The sequence below is a fragment of the Rhea pennata genome, unplaced genomic scaffold (genome assembly GCF_028389875.1).
Source record: "Rhea pennata isolate bPtePen1 unplaced genomic scaffold, bPtePen1.pri scaffold_32, whole genome shotgun sequence".
NCBI lineage: Eukaryota > Metazoa > Chordata > Aves > Rheiformes > Rheidae > Rhea > Rhea pennata.
Window position 1 is genome coordinate 2,810,005 of NW_026907679.1, and position 15,303 is coordinate 2,825,307.

At 51.9% G+C, this 15,303-nt stretch overlaps 1 pseudogene; it reads left to right on the top strand.

Moving 5' to 3' along the window:
• Positions 1 to 1,897: 1,897 nt before the first annotated feature.
• LOC134154555 (olfactory receptor 14A16-like) lies at positions 1,898 to 14,337 on the top strand (annotated as a pseudogene).
• The last annotated feature ends 966 nt before the right edge of the window (positions 14,338 to 15,303 follow it).

A 15,303-nucleotide genomic window follows, 5' to 3' on the forward strand; every position in this document is an offset into this window, starting at 1 on the left:
AGCCTGCCTGGGGAGCTCCACAGAATGCTGCAGGGTGGAAGCTCAGGGTGTAAGGAGGGACCCCTGGCAGGGCAGGTACTTTCTCCCATGGAGAGGCTGCTGCATGGGTCAGGGCTGGGGGACATATCCAGCGGTGACATTTCACCAGGAATGCCAAGGCAGAGGAGAGCTGAAAGAGAAGGCGCTTTCATGAGTCGGTGCTTTCAGTTATTTTCTGTTTGGGTGAGGTGAAAGGGGACTGGATCTGTCAGGTTTAGACAGGGGACTGAGGCTCCAGGACAGTGACACTGAGAGAGGAGCAGTTCTGGGAGGGACTTGGCAAATGCCTTCATCCACCCTGAAGCCTACAGAGAGAGCCAGCATCACCTTTCCAGCCTCAGCTAGGTTTGCTTCACCTGCTCCTAAGCTCCTACAAACCTGGAGTTGCCCCTGGACAGTGTCCTGCCTCTGGGAGCTTTCTGCAGGGCAGAGCTGAATGCTCAGCATGTGGGATGGGGTCTGTGATCAGTGAGAGGGGAGAGACGTGGGGACAGAGACACAGCTCCCTGCAGGGACGGCTTTAGACAGTGGAGCCATGGTCAAAGTGTGAGAGGAACCTATCAACTCCAGTGCCGCCTCTTCTCTCCCACCATATACAGCCCTCTTCTCTCAAGGTTGTGGGATCCAGGACATGAGTCATTTCCTCAGCAGCCAGACATCCAGGGGAGGAGACACTACTGAGTGTGTCTCTGTTCCTCCCTGTCCCTACCTCCCTTGGAACAAATATCATGACGTTGCTCCCTGTTTCCTACCTGCCCATGCTGCCCTTGTCCATGCCCTTGGGCTCTCTGGGCATGGGGGAGGAGGGGTTGATGCAGTTCAGACACCGACCATGTGGGTCCTGCCATGCAGACGTGTCTTTGATAGTGAGGTGCCCAAGTCCCCCTCTAACCTCTGGGGCTCTGGGCAATGCAGTTGCCCAGAAAGGAGGCAACTCTCTCTTCCAAACACCCTCAGCACCCTTACGACATTCAGCCATTTCCCTGGGGTGTCTGGCTGGGCTGCAAGCTGCCCTCCAGAAGGGCACAGCTCTCCCTTTGCAGCTGGGTGTAACCCAGGTGCCTTAGGGAGAAGCCACCTAGATACTGGGAACACGGAAATGCTGCTGGGAGGCTGGATGTGGGCAGCTGGAAGGAGTCCAGTGTGTTCCTGGCCGGAAGGGGAGGGCTCAGACCCCCCCTCACATACTCTCATAAGAGTGCTGATGGGAACTTTGGAAGTGGATTCTTCTGCTCTCCACAGTGCCATTTCCTTTTTGGCAACATGAAAAAGAAACTTCTTGCAACTGTCTTCAACCTTTGAGGTGGGAACACAGGGCACCTGAGAACAAGGCAGGTGGACAGGCCAGTGCTCCTCTCTGTGCACTGAAGCTAGAGTGAAGCTAGTGTTTTTGCCTCTCTGGAATCACAGCTGGTCACTCTGAGTGCAGTGTTGAGGATTTCTATCTGCAAGCAGCCTCCTCCGGTGTGACAGTGTCAGTAGAAGAAATCATAAAATTATTCATGAGCCCACGTTGTTTAGAACTGGATGTGAAGTTGCTGAAATCTCTTCAACAGTATGAGTGGATTAAATCTGACTGGAACTGGGAATATAAATCTTAGTCACGTCTGTTCCCGTGTACGCAGTGCTGTACGTCAGGGCTGACTCCTCAGGAGCCCACAGCCAGAGGCCACTGCTTCTCATGGCAATCTCAGCCAGCACAAACCAGAGATCAAGGGATGGAGCTCAGTGATAGTACTGCTGAGATGGTGAGAGGTAACATGTTTGTTTGGGGGGCTTTGTGGGAAAGCTTTGGTCTGCCCTAATTTTTCTTTATCTGTTCTTCCTTGGACAGTCCCCAAAGCTCAGAGTGAGCAAAATGTCCAACAGCAGCTCCCTCACTGAATTCCTCCTCCTGGCATTTGCGGACACACGGGAGCAGCAGCTCTTGCACTTCTGGCTCTTCCTGGGCATCTACCTGGCTGCCCTCCTGGGCAACAGCCTCATCATCACAGCCATAGCCTGTAATCCCATCTCCACACCCCCATGTACTTCTTCCTCCTCAATCTTGCCCTCCTCGACCTTGGCTTCATCTCCACCACTGTCCCCAAATCCATGGCCAATTCCCTCTGGAACACCAGGACCATTTCCTACTCAGGATGTGCTGCCCAGGTCTTCCTGGTTTTCTTCTTGTTCTCAGCAGAGCATTCTCTCCTCACTGTCATGGCCTATGATCGCTATGTTGCCATCTGCAAACCCCTGCACTATGGGATCCTCATGGACAGCAAAACTTGTGTCAGAATGGCAGCAGCTGCCTGGGCCAGTGGCTTTCTCAATGCTGTGCTTCACACTGCAAACACATTCTCAATACCCCTCTGCCAAGGCAACACAGTGGACCAGTTCTTCTGTGAAATCCCCCAGATCCTCAAGCTCTCCTGTGCAGACTCCTACCTCAGGGAAGTTGAGGCTCTTGTGGTTAGTCTTTGTTTAGTCTTTGGGTGCTTTGTTTTCATTGTGCTGTCCTATGTGCAGATCTTCACTGCTGTGCTGAGGATCCCCTCTGAGCAGGGCCAGCATAAAGCCTTTTCTATGTGCCTCCCGCACCTGGCCGTGGTCTCTCTGTTTGTCAGCACTGGCCTCTTTGCCTACCTGAAGCCCTCCTCCATCTCTTCCCCAGCTCTGGATCTGGTGGTGACTGTTCTGTACTCAGAGGTGCCTCCAACAGTGAACCCCCTCATCTACAGCATGAGGAACAAGGAGCTCCAGAATGCGCTGAGGAAACTGATCTCATGGACATTTTTTAGTAGCAGTAAAATTACTTTTGCTCTCTGCAGATTACTCCCCCTGTGTCCTATACCTGGACAGACCTTTTTTGTTCACTTTTTATTATTATTATTATTACTGTTGTTATTTTTATTTGTTATTATATTGCTAAACAAAAGCCTTGATTCATTCTACTTTTACTGAGATTACTCTGCCTCACCTGGTGCCCACGTAAGAGCATTTCTAACACTGGGTCAGAGCTGTCTCCATCACAGTATCTCTATAATAAAATAAGTTCTTCCTGGTGAAGTGCCTGAAGGCTGGGCTTCCTCTAAAACTCCTGTCCCTCACACCCTGTCCCCAGTACACATCCTTGAAACACTCTCCACCACCCTGCATACTGGTCCTTATCCAAAAAGTCATCTCCAGAGAAGGCTCCATGCCCAGCTATTTATAGAAATAGACATGCCTCCTTAGGGATTTTTTTCATATTAATGACCCCTCTGTTGTATTTGGTACTGAGCCCATGGACCTCAGGTGGTAAGAGGAGCTAGAACAAAACTCTCAAGAAGTTCAAGTCGGAAGCAAATCCCCAAGTTTTTTGGAGTAATCATGGGTCCCACTGAGAGCCATTACCAACAAAAGCTCCCAGGGGCTGATGAGAGCAGAAAGTTTGAGGCACTGATTGCAGATAGGCAAAGGCAATGTGCAGGTGGCTGTGATGCCGAGTCAGCCCTGATGTACATCATCTAGCAGGGTGGCCAAACCTCACTGCCAGCCCTAGGGAAGGATGATCCTTTCCCTCATGCTTTGCTCAGGGCTCTTCCTGGGGACAGTGTGAGGGGTGGGGGTGTGCAAGGCCAAGTGTAGGACAATGATTTAGCACACTTTGGGCCAATGGGGGAAAGGGAGCCCTGAGACCCTGATGCCACAAGGAAGAAGTTTCCTCTCATAGGCCTTTGTGGCAGACACATCAGCCATATCAAAAGGGACAAAGACCTCAGTTCTGTTGGAAGCTTTCAGCCTTGGCATTGTGCTCAGTCACCTCTACCACAGACAATCCAAAGCTGTCCCAAACCTGAACCTGTTTCCCTGCAGCCTGTAGGCACCCAGCCAGCTTCCCCACCTTGTTCTCACTGCAGGATCTCCCCACCTTTACTGACATCCCTCCGTCCTTGCTGGCTGCTCCTTGAAACACAAAGCCTGGAGCTGATCATGGAGTCCCTTTGGGTGTCCTGTTGCACCACAGCATTACCCTACAAGTGACATTCTTGTTACCTGAAGGATAGTCTGAACCTCTCAAGATGCAGTTTGTGACTCTTTCCCCTTCTCATGCTGCTTCCCACTGCCAAAACAGACTCCATCATCTCTGAAACCACCCTTCAAGTAGTCACAGGCAACTACTCTAGTGACCCTAGCCTCACTTCAGCAGGCCAAAGCAACCCAGGTCCCTCGGTCTGTCCATACAGCCCATGTACTTCAGGACCCCAATCCCACCTGCGTAGACCTCTTCTGGACCATCACCAGTTTCTCCCCACTCTTCCAGCCCTGGGCAGCCCACACTGCTCCAGATGTGGCCACACCAATGCTGAGTTGAGGAGGATGAGAACTGCCCCTCTCTGGCTGGCAATGCTCTTCCTAACAGAGTCCTGTGTGCAGCTGGCCTTGTTTGTGGTGAGCGTGCACCATTTGCTCATATGGCATCCTTCGTGACGTTCTCCTCAGGATCAGTCCTCTGCCAGCCAGGTCTCTGCCTGTCCTGATGCACGTGTTGTTCTGCCCCACTGATGAGCCTTTCAAACAGGACAGGATGCAGGGTATACCCCTGAAGACCCCACCTTTACCTGATAAAGCATGACCATTCATGAAAACTCTCTGAGCTTGATCATCCAACCAGCCTTTTGCCCATCTGAATGTCTTCTGGATATTCACTACTCTCCTCTGCATGTACAGGTCAGTTATCATAGAAGACGATCAGGTTATTGAGGAATGTTTTGCCTTCAATAAATCTGTAAAGCTGGCAGGTCTGAAAGGACAGCATCCTCCAAGCTCAAGAATGGCCATACTCATATCCAGGAGAACAAGTAGACATCTCAGGAGACAGGCAGCTAAACAGGGAACTCACAGCTAAAAAATGATAGAAAATGTGGCACACAGGAATGGGAAGCAGGGAGAGGCTGCAAAGGAGGAATTTAGAAATATTGTCCAGGGAAGTCAGGAAGCAGCTAGAAAAGCTAATGTTGCTCTAGGACAGACACTTGCAAGGGATGTCAAGGGCACAAAGATGAGCTCCTGTTGCTTGAGCAAAAGATAAACAAGGAAAATGTTGGTCCATGACTGAATGGGTCAGGGAATCTGGTAACAGCAGATGCAGACAGGTCTGGGGAACTCAGTGCCTTTGCTTCACTCTCCACCAACAAGGTCTCCTAGGACACAGTGCCTGGAGTCAGGACTCCTGAGGAGAAAAACAACTAGCAGTGCCTAAGGCTTGACTCAGGAATTACTTGAAAGACCAGAAATGTATGGGACTGGATGGGCTGCATCTGAGGATGCTGAGTGCTGGCCACTATCTTGCAAGGCCTCTCTTTATCTTCTTTAGGAGGTTATGGAGATGGGGGAGGTGCCAATGACTGGAGAAAGGCAGGTGTCACATTTTAAAAATGCCAAAAGGATACCTGGGGAACTGCAGGGTGTCCAGCTTCACTTGGATGAAGAGAATGTCATGGAACAATGTCATGTTCTCTCTGCCCACATTTCTGGGTAAATGAAGGAGAAAAGGGGGCAAGGGAACAGCCAGCATGGACTTACCAAGAGTAAATCATGCTTCACCAGCCTGATGGTCCTCTATGTGAAAAGAACTGTATTAGTGGACGAACAGAGAACACTGAATGCCAGTTCCCTTGACTTTAGGGAGGCTTTTGACATTTTATCCCCTAGTGTACTTGCACACAATTTAAGACTTCATGGTCTGAATGGGTGGATAAACAAATGGTCAAAGAACTGGTTGCATGATTGGTCTCTCAGAAGGCGGTGGTGGATGGGTAGCATTCCTCCTAGTGGCATCATGAGGGTCTCTCCTGGGACCTGTCCTCTTTAAGACCTTTATGAATGGCCTGAAAGGAGCAACTTTCATCATGTTCACAGGTGACTCCAAACTGGGCGAGGGGCACCAGTCTTATGCTGGAGGGCTGCCACTGAGAAGGCCCTGGACAGGCAGGAGGGATGGGCTGTCCGGAATCTCATGAAATCCAGCAAGGTGAAATGCCAGGTCCTTGTACCTGGGACAGACCAACACCCTGCACAGATATGGGCTGGTGCCTGAGCAGATCTTCAAAAAAGGACATGAGAATTCTGGGAGATTGAACACAAAATGTGAGAGAGTCATGTGGCCAGGCAGCAAAGAAGGCCAACAGCATCGTGGGCTGTACAAACAGGAGTGCAGACTGCAGGTCAGAGGAGGTGATTATCCCCCTCTGCTCAGTACTTATTAGACAACATGTACAATACTGTGTCCCTTTTTTGGCCCCCAATATAAGGAGCTCCTTCTATGAGGAGGTCAACAAGAAGATGGAGCCATGCTTTCATTATGGTGACTGGCAGCAGGATGAGAGACAACAGTCATATGTTGAAGCTTGAAAGAAACAGACTAGAGAGATTGGGAAAACTTTTTTCCCCTGACAGGATGGTCAAGCATTGGCATGTGTTGCCCAGAGAAGCTCTGCTGTCTCCATCTCTGCAGGTTTTCAAGACTGGATCAAGTGCTCAGCAACCTCCTCTGAACCCATAGCTGACCCTACAGTGGGTGCAAGGTTGGGTTAGAGGCCTCCTGAGGTTCTGTGCAGCTTGAAAAAATCCCTTCCACCAAGGGTCTTCTCCTGTCAGTGTTAGGGAGAGCACTCAGCTCTCCCTGACCATAGAAGTAACTCAGAGACAAGTAGGATCAGATCAACTAGCTCTGCAGTCCTGCTCCAGTCAGGGATGTTCTGACACAAGGCTGCTTCGCAGGTATTCAGGCCTCCCTGAACTGCCCTGATCACTCCTTTCAATCACCTTTTTTCCCCCTTTCTCTCTTCTTTACCCCTTCCAAATTCTGCTCTCCTATCATCCTCATACTTTCCCATACAAACACCTCTTTTTGCCCTTCTTTCCCTTTAGGCCCTGGCTGTGCTTGCTTTGTACCTTCATTTCCCATTTCTGAGATTATTGCTCTTGTAATTCCTACTTTGGTGAGGAGGTCCCTTAAACTAATATCTCCTTTTATCACTTGTACTGTCCTGCAATTCCATGTGCTCTTAGGTTGTCAGAGGGACTCCATCTCAGGAACACTGCGTGAGCACACACACGCTAAGAGCTGGCACAAAGCAGCTTCAGTCTGGGGGATGTGAGAAACCTGGGGATACAGACAACAGAAACCTCAGGAAGTTTTACATGGGGAAGTGCAAGTCCTGCACCTGTGGAAGAAGAATCCCATGGATCAGAACAGACTGGGACCACACACTGATGAGTAGCCTGACGAAAAGTCCCCGAGCTGGACAGGAGATGCCATATGAGCCAGTGGTGCATGCTCAAAGTGAGTAAGGCCAGATGTCTATAGCTCTGCATTAGGAGGAGCATGGCTACCCAGACAAGGGGAGTTATGATCCACCTTGACTCAGCACTACCGTATAGTGCTGTGAGGCTCCCAGGAGCTTTTCTTGTAGTGCTAAACAGCATGGGAAGGGGAAACAGCCTCTAACTGCAGCTTTGGAAGTTCAGACTGGGCATTAGGATGAGGAAATTTGACTCAGAAGACAGTGCTGTGCTTTGACAGGTCACCCAGAGGGAGTCTGTGATGATCCCAGAACTTTGTGTTTCAAGGAAGAGGCAGGGAGGATGGAGAGACATCAGTGAAGGGAGGAAGATCCTGTGGGGAGAGCAAGGTGGGGAAGCAGGTTGGGTGTCTGCAGTCTGCAGGGACACAGAAGCAAGAATAGGAAAGCCTTGGACAGCCTAGAGTGGAGATGGCTGAGGCCGCTGGCAAGGCTGGAGGCCCCCCAACAGAACTGACATCCCCTTGGCTCTAGCTATTGTCCCTGCAACCAAGGTCTACCAGGAGACACTAGGCTATAATGGCTTCCTTGTGCCCCACAGGTAGCCCAGAAGGTGTCATGTTGTTGTCTTGCACTCAGCATTACACACCCCCACCTGCACACTGCCCCCAGGAAGGGCACTAGAAATGTGTGGGAGAAAAATATTGCTCTTCCTAGGGGCTGGTTGTCTGTGCTTGGCCATTTTCCTTGATGCACATCAGGGGTTAAAGTGACATCCCAGCCACCTAAACATTTCCTTTGCCTGCCTGTAATCAACGATTGCAATTTTCTGCTTTAAACGGCCTCTGGTGAGTTCTTCCTGCTAATAGTCCTCAGGGGACCCATTAATGCTCTCTGTAACTTTAGGCACTGCTTCCGACTTTGACTCCTGGAATGTTTCATTCAGTCTCCTCTCAGTAGCTGTAGTTCATGGACTCAGCACCAAATACATCATGAGGCTCAATAAAATGCAAAAAGTCCTGATGAATCATGTCTCTCCCTGTAATTTTCTTTTAGTCCTGTATGGATAATTGGAGAGCTTTGGGGAGTGTAGCTGAACAAGTATAACACAAATATTTTTCCTTTAATTTTTTTTGGATACTTACCATTTTTCAGCTTTCAGAGTAAATGACACCAACATTCTCCAGTTGATATTGATCCAGGGTGTCCCCTAATGAAGTCGGAGCATGTAGGAAAAACAGTGTCCTGGAGTTCAGACATTGTACAAACAGTCTTCCCCGTCTCCCCAACCCTGTCAGTGCTCTCATCAGTCACCTGGGACTTGCATCACTCCTGTTAAAAGCTAACCTTATTCTACTGAAGTCTGAAACTGCCTGTTACAGCTCACATGCCCCAATTCCTGCTTTACCTAGAGAACTAGCTGCAAATAGAGATTTTTTTGTTTTGTCTTGAAAAGAAGGGATTTTATTTATCTATTTATTTATTTATTTTCAATTGCAAACAAACTAAGAATAAAGCATGATACACATTTTCATTAAAAAATAAAGACACTCCACAACAGTGTGCTAAGCGCAAGCTGCTTCCAGTGAAGCCCATTTTCCACAAGTGACAGTCTTATTAGAAACCTTTGGATAGACAAGAAAAAGTAGAAAGAAAGAGAAATAGGGACTTCTCTAAAAGCACAAACTAGTGAAAGATGGAGCAAGCGTGAAACTCCCTGAGGTGCAAATCAGCAGCTGAATATCTGAATGAACCAAGAGTAAGGGGAGGAGGAAAACTGGAAGCAATGGAAAGTTTCAATGCCCAGAGAGTATTCTGTAAAGGTGCTGACAGAGGTTCTCAACTTAATCAAGGCTCCTGGGGGTCCCCGGCTGTACTGAGGGCCCTGTTGCTCTTGGAGATCCTGGGCTGGGCTGAGTTTCTGTACAAAAGATTGGAAAAGGCATGTTGCCAGGCACTAGAGAAGGGGGATTTTCCTGGATGCTCAGAGCAACCTAAGAGAACACACAGGAGACACACAGGAGACAGGGGAGAGAAAAGGCAGAAACCCCAGGGTGCCCAGGTGCCATAGAGGGGGTGCCACAGGCTGAATATGCAACCCAAGGAAGTAAACATCTCCTTCCTTTTGCAGGGACTCAGAAAGGCCCTTCCCTGACAGGATTCAAGGGGGATGGAGCCTCCCTTCTGCAAAAGTCACCTCATGATAGAGACTAGGAAGAGCATGAAGGTTGGTTGTAGGGACAGTCTCAAACTTCATCTCACAAACTGCTGAACAAGCCAAAATGCTTATGAGGCATTGCATTCCCTCAGAGGCTCTGCACTGGAGCCTGGGTAGCAGCACTGCCACATGTGAGCACATCCTGAGAAGCCCAGGGCCAAAAATGTGGGAGATGTAGGGAGCCAGGGCTTTACAGTTCCCCAGGAGAGACACGGTGCTCCAGAGGATTCAGGGAGCCAAAGCCTGTATCCAGGGCAGAAGCGCTGCCCCAACATGATGCTGGAAAGCCCATGTAGCAACTGAGGTCCAGAGATGAGAAATGACTTTCCCTACACTCAGCCAGAAGGAAACCTCAGCAAAATTAATGGGTAATGAGAAAACTTCCCTAGATTTGCTACATGGCCAAGAGAAACCTGGTTTGAGGCTCACTAAAAAATCTCAGCCCATGGCCAGGCTCGGTGCTGCTTCATCCCACATGACTTTCATCCTGTGTTTGAAAAACACCAACCCTCAAACCAACCCCCAAAGACCCAGCTTCCTGCAGAGGTCTGCACCAGTGCAGGGGTGCAGAAGTGACCTCTCCAGTGCCCCATCTGAAAGATTGCACAGCCTTTGGCACTATCTGGAGATGTTCCTGTAGGAGGTATCAGGAATTTTTGCAAAATAGCCTGGGTGAAGGGAGGTGAATGTCTTCCCAGACACAGGAGGAAATCTTTCTGCTCTTTCCCTGGCTGTGCCATCTCCATGGTGGTGACCTACTGAGCCCAGAGGTGACACGAACTGAGGTCACAGTGGGATGTGTCACATCACAGGGAGGTCTCCTCTGTGCTGTGGTGGGGTCCTCCCTTCCCTGTGAGGCTTGGTTGCTGCTGGGAACTGCTCATGCACTCCCCAATGCTGCTCTTCAGAGCCACTCCATGGCAAGGAGTAGGGACAGGAGGCCGCAAGGCCACACTGGGGCCTCTCACCAACAGGCAGAGGAGCTGGGACACATTGGAGAGGAGTTTGGGTGATGAGACACAAAGAGCATCCCTCCTCCCTTGCTGGAGAGGCTATCTGAGGGCAAGCGGGCAAGCGAGATGCAGGACTGCTGCACGGAGGCCACCAGCTCGGACCACAGTTCCTTGTTCCCAACATTCCTGCAGTTCTCCAACAAGAGTAAGGATGGCTTGGGACTTCTTCTCAAGGTGCCACACAAAGACTGTTAGCTGCCAAAACTGCTGTGGTCTTGGGCTGTGGTGGTGACAGGACAGGGCTGGGGGCTGCCACAAGAGCCCTGCCAGAGGGTCCTGTCTGGCTCAGGGGACAATGTGGCAGCCAGGACTCCTGGGTCCTGCAGCTGGGGCTGCCCTGAGCCCCAAGGCTCCTGTGGGGCTGGCTCCATGCCCTTGTGGAGGTTTGGGAGCAATCTATGGTCAGATTTCTCTAGGAATGGGTCCCCCTTTCAGATCTGTCTCTGGCAGGAAGGGGATCCTGTGTCCTGGAGCTGGGGTGTCCTGCAGCTCCCATGGGGATCTAAGGAGCCTGCTGGAAATGCCCATATAGGAAACAGAACCTTCAACTTGTAACAGTCCCAAGGCATCTGCTTCCGTGGGAGAATGTCTGCTTTTTCCTCTTGGATCCTCTTGTGTCTCCAACTTGCCAGAGCATGTTTTTGGCTCAGAGATCTTGTCCTTTGATGACCACAGCCCCTGTCCTCCTGCAAACTGGGGCCAAATTTCTGCACCCAAAAGACAGCATCTTTGGGAGAGCAGGCTAGAAGCAGGTGAGAGACGCCATCCCAACCAAGTCCCGGCTGACCCCAAGAATTTTCCTCTGAACTGTGGTGGGCAGTGGTGGGGAAGAGTCCAGCTGGGCCATCTGCCCCAGCTCCCTCACAACCCCACACCTCCACTCCCCAGCACAGGTAAGCTCAGAGTTGGTCTCCCCATTGCCACCCTGTGCCTCCTGAGGCTCCTCAGCCCTCAGGAGTGACCCCCGGGGGCACAGCCCAGCCCTGCACAGAGCAGCCCCTGTCTGGCCACAGCCCAGCCCTGCTGCATACAGTGCAAGGGCTACCGAGCCCCAAGGCTGCTGTGGGAAGAGGGCCAGGGCAGAAGGGGTGAGAGGACACGGCCCTGCCCTGGGGGCAGCAGCACACTGCCCACAGGCTCCAGCAACCCCATGTCCAGGGTTCCCACACCAGTGCCAGGGCTGGCACCAGCGCAAGCCACAGGGCTGGCCCCCATGCCCAGCACAGCCCGAAGGCACAGGGCAGTGAGGAGCCCCGCGGGGCCCCTGCGGCAGAGCCCAGCCCTGCAGGGCAGCTGCCGCGCCCGGGGCCCTGCACTGCCCAGTCACCCAGCGCCAGGCTGCCCCAAGGCCCCGCTATGGCCCGCGCTGCCACCCACAAGATGGCGCCATCCCCTGGGGGAGGGGGTGGGGCTAGCTGCCAGGGTGGGAGGGCGCAGTGTTGCCATGGCATTGCCTGAGTTCAGCCCTCCGATTGGCTGGCATGAGGAGGAAGGCGGGGGTGGGTCTGAATGATGGCTCTGTCAGCCAATCGGAGTCCAACATGTGGGACAACAAAGACATGAAGGAAAGTGGTGCAAGAGGAGAGGGAGCGAAGCAGGTGGGAAGGGAGCGGGAGTGAGAGCGGGTGCGAGTGGGGCTGGCGGGGGCTGCGGGTGCGTTCAAATGCCGGCAGGTGCCCTCTCGCTGCAGCAGGGGCAGCGGTGCTGGCAAGGGGGCTGCTTTCCTGCAGGAGCTCCCGAAGGGGCTGGTGGGGCTGTGACCAGGGGACCCAGCGCCCTGTCACCGAGGGGAACTGACCTGCGAGCCAGGCGTGCCGGCCTGCGCCGAGCAGCTGGGCCGGGGCGGCTTGGTGGGGTCTGGGTGTGGGAAGCTTTGCCCCTTTCGAGGGTCTGAGATGCATTTTCAAGTGTTTCCCTGAGCTTCTGCTGCCCCCGCAGCCCCCAGGTGCTGCTCAGAGCTGTGTTGGGAGTTGCTGGGCAGAGTGTGAGCAGGTTGCTGGTGTCCAGTGCTGCCACCTGCTGTTGTTATAGTTGGTGAATTCTGGCTGGTTTCAGCAACACGTTGGGACTACCTAGGCAAAAGCTGCTCTTCTTCTGCGGTAGTAACAGGTCCATAATAAGTGCTTTGCTGCACTACGAGCACTGTGAGGCCACGAGGGGAATCATGGAGGCTGTTCAGGACCTGGCTCAGCCTTGTGGAGGGCAGAGGAAGCTGCGGGGGGCAACAGCCCCATGGTCAGGGCGTGGGCAGGAAGGTCACCATTGTCTATGGAGCTACGCAAGAGACTCACCAGTGTCCAATCAAGTCTTTGTAATTAGCTGATAGGCCGACAAGAGGCACATGGTTCAACTGTTGATGATGAGGTCATTTCTGCCTGAGTACCTGGTAGGCCAGCTGCAGGAACAAGGCTTGGCTGTTGCATGTGAGGTCATTTCTGACTGATGAACCAATTGGACAGCAGCAGAGATGTATCTGGAAAGGTGACTGTGAGGTCATCTCTACCTGAGCTGTGATAGGGCAGCAGCTGGTTCATATCTGGAATGTGTTGATCTGTTGAGATCATTTCTGCCTGAGCTCCTGGTCAGCCAGGATGCATCTCCTGGCTGAGGACATTCTAGTGAGGTAATACTTGTCTTAGAGGCTCTGGGCCAGTGACAGAGACCTGGCTGTGCAGGTGACTGTGAGGCCCTGTCTTTCTGAGTCCCCAATACGCCAGCAGCAGGGAGTTAGGGACGGATGATGACTGTGAGGTCTCTTCTGTCAGAGTGCCTTCTAGGCCAGCAGTAGTTCATGGCTGGGGAAGTTATTGTGAGGAAACTTGTGTCTCTGACCCCATAGCCAGCAGCAGGCGTGTGGTGGGGGTAGGGCTTGTGAGGTCACCTCTCTCTGAGCAGCTGATAGGTCAGGTGAAGCCACATGGCTTGGATGCTGGTGGTGAGGTGACTCCTGGGTGCCCTCAGAGGAGGGATAGACACTTGCAGAGCTCTAAAGCAACATAGAAATGCAGCTACTTAACCAAGGAGGTGCGGAGGTTCCACATCAGCTGACACAAATTTTATTGCAGTCTGTCATCCTGAGTTACTAGGGCTGCATTTAAAATGCAGGTGATATTCTGTGGGGAACATGGACATGGAGTTTGACTTTCTACTTCTTGCTAAGTAGAAGCCTACAGTCTGCTTCTTGACGGCTCGGGAGTCCAGCTGGTCTTTTGAGGATGATAAATTCATCTAGTGCTGGTGTGAGCAGAGGTGTCAGTAACCTCTTCTTCCCAGGGAGTGTGTGCTTTAGAAATTCCCCTGTGTTAAACCAACAGGGAGCTCGTGAGATTTTCCTGCAAGGTCTGAATGCTGTCTCTGTCTTTCTTTGGTCTAGGCTGAACAAACCCAGCTCTCCCAGCCTCTCCTTAGATGCCCCATACTCCATGCCCTGACCATCTTGGTGTCCCTGTGCTGGACTCCCTGCTGAGTGTTAGTGCCTTTGTAGAACTGGAGAGCCCAAATGAGACCTGGTATACAGATGTGGTCTCCTCTGTGCCAAAAAGAGGGGCAGAAGGTCTCCATGGCCCTGCTGGCTGTGCTCTCACACATACAGCTCAGCACAGAGGGGAGATGTTTGCCCCGACTATGTAAGGGCAGCAGAACTAACCGTAACACTCAGATTCTTTCTTTCCTTCTAGGTTACTCCAGTCTTGCAGGTTCCCAGTGCAGTCCTAGAGTCCCTGAGGCTCGGGGCTGGATGCCAGGGTGTGTCCCTGTACCTGTCAACATCTTTGGCATCATCGTGAGCCTCCTGTGAAGGCAGCTGCAAGTGAATGAGATGAGGCTACGCATGGATACGAAGGCTTCCATAAATGCCTCTGGCTTCCATGGGTGACCTGGAGTGTGGGTTCACCTCTTGGTGCCTCTGCTGTGCTGCACATTCCACGTCATACAGATGTTGATATTCCCTTCTTTTCCTAGAAGGTTGTGGAATCCTATAGGATGAGTCCAAGATCTTACAATAAATGCCAGCACCTCTTGAGTGCCTTTGTGTGGGTGCCCCAAAGCCTTGGTTGCTTGAATTGAGGAAGTTTCGTAGCCCTTGGGGTCCTGGCTCTGCGAGGGCTGATGATGTGCCCAGGGCCAGGTTGCCAATGGCACCCAGGACTCAGTGCTCTCTGAACCCAGCTGTGGAGCCTCATCTCGTGCTGCAGAGCCTGTGCAGTGAAGACAGGTGGCATTTCAGCAGACCTCCAGCCTGAGGCTGTTTTATTACTTGGGCCTCATTTCAAAGCCTCTGTCCTCGTTTTCCCTTCACAAGGTCTCCTTGTCCAAGTAACTAAAGGAAAGGATCCGAGGTTACTTTGAGCTCAGGAGGCCTTCCGGACTCTCACAATGTAGAAACATTTATCTATAACTTTTTTATTCCTAACCAAAATCCTCATCCCTCCGTCCCTCGATGGAGGTTCCTGAGGGGATGGAGGTGGAAAGCAGCAGCCTGCTCTGCCCAGAGGGAGCAGGATCTTTCCCTCTGAAAACAGCAACATTGTCGAAGGAGCCAGCTCTGTGCCTGCTCTTGTGCTGAACATTTGCACATGCCTTGTGAGCCTAGAGTGCCTTTTGTGATCCTTCCCCAGGGTGACAGAGCAGAGATGTGCCATGACCTGGAGAGAGTCTTGCCAGGAGATGAAAGCTGTTTACAGAGGACTGTTACGTTTGGAGTGATAACAGCATAATCAAGGGCCATGAGAGTGGCCAAAGTGAGCTTCTCCTATGTGTGTGG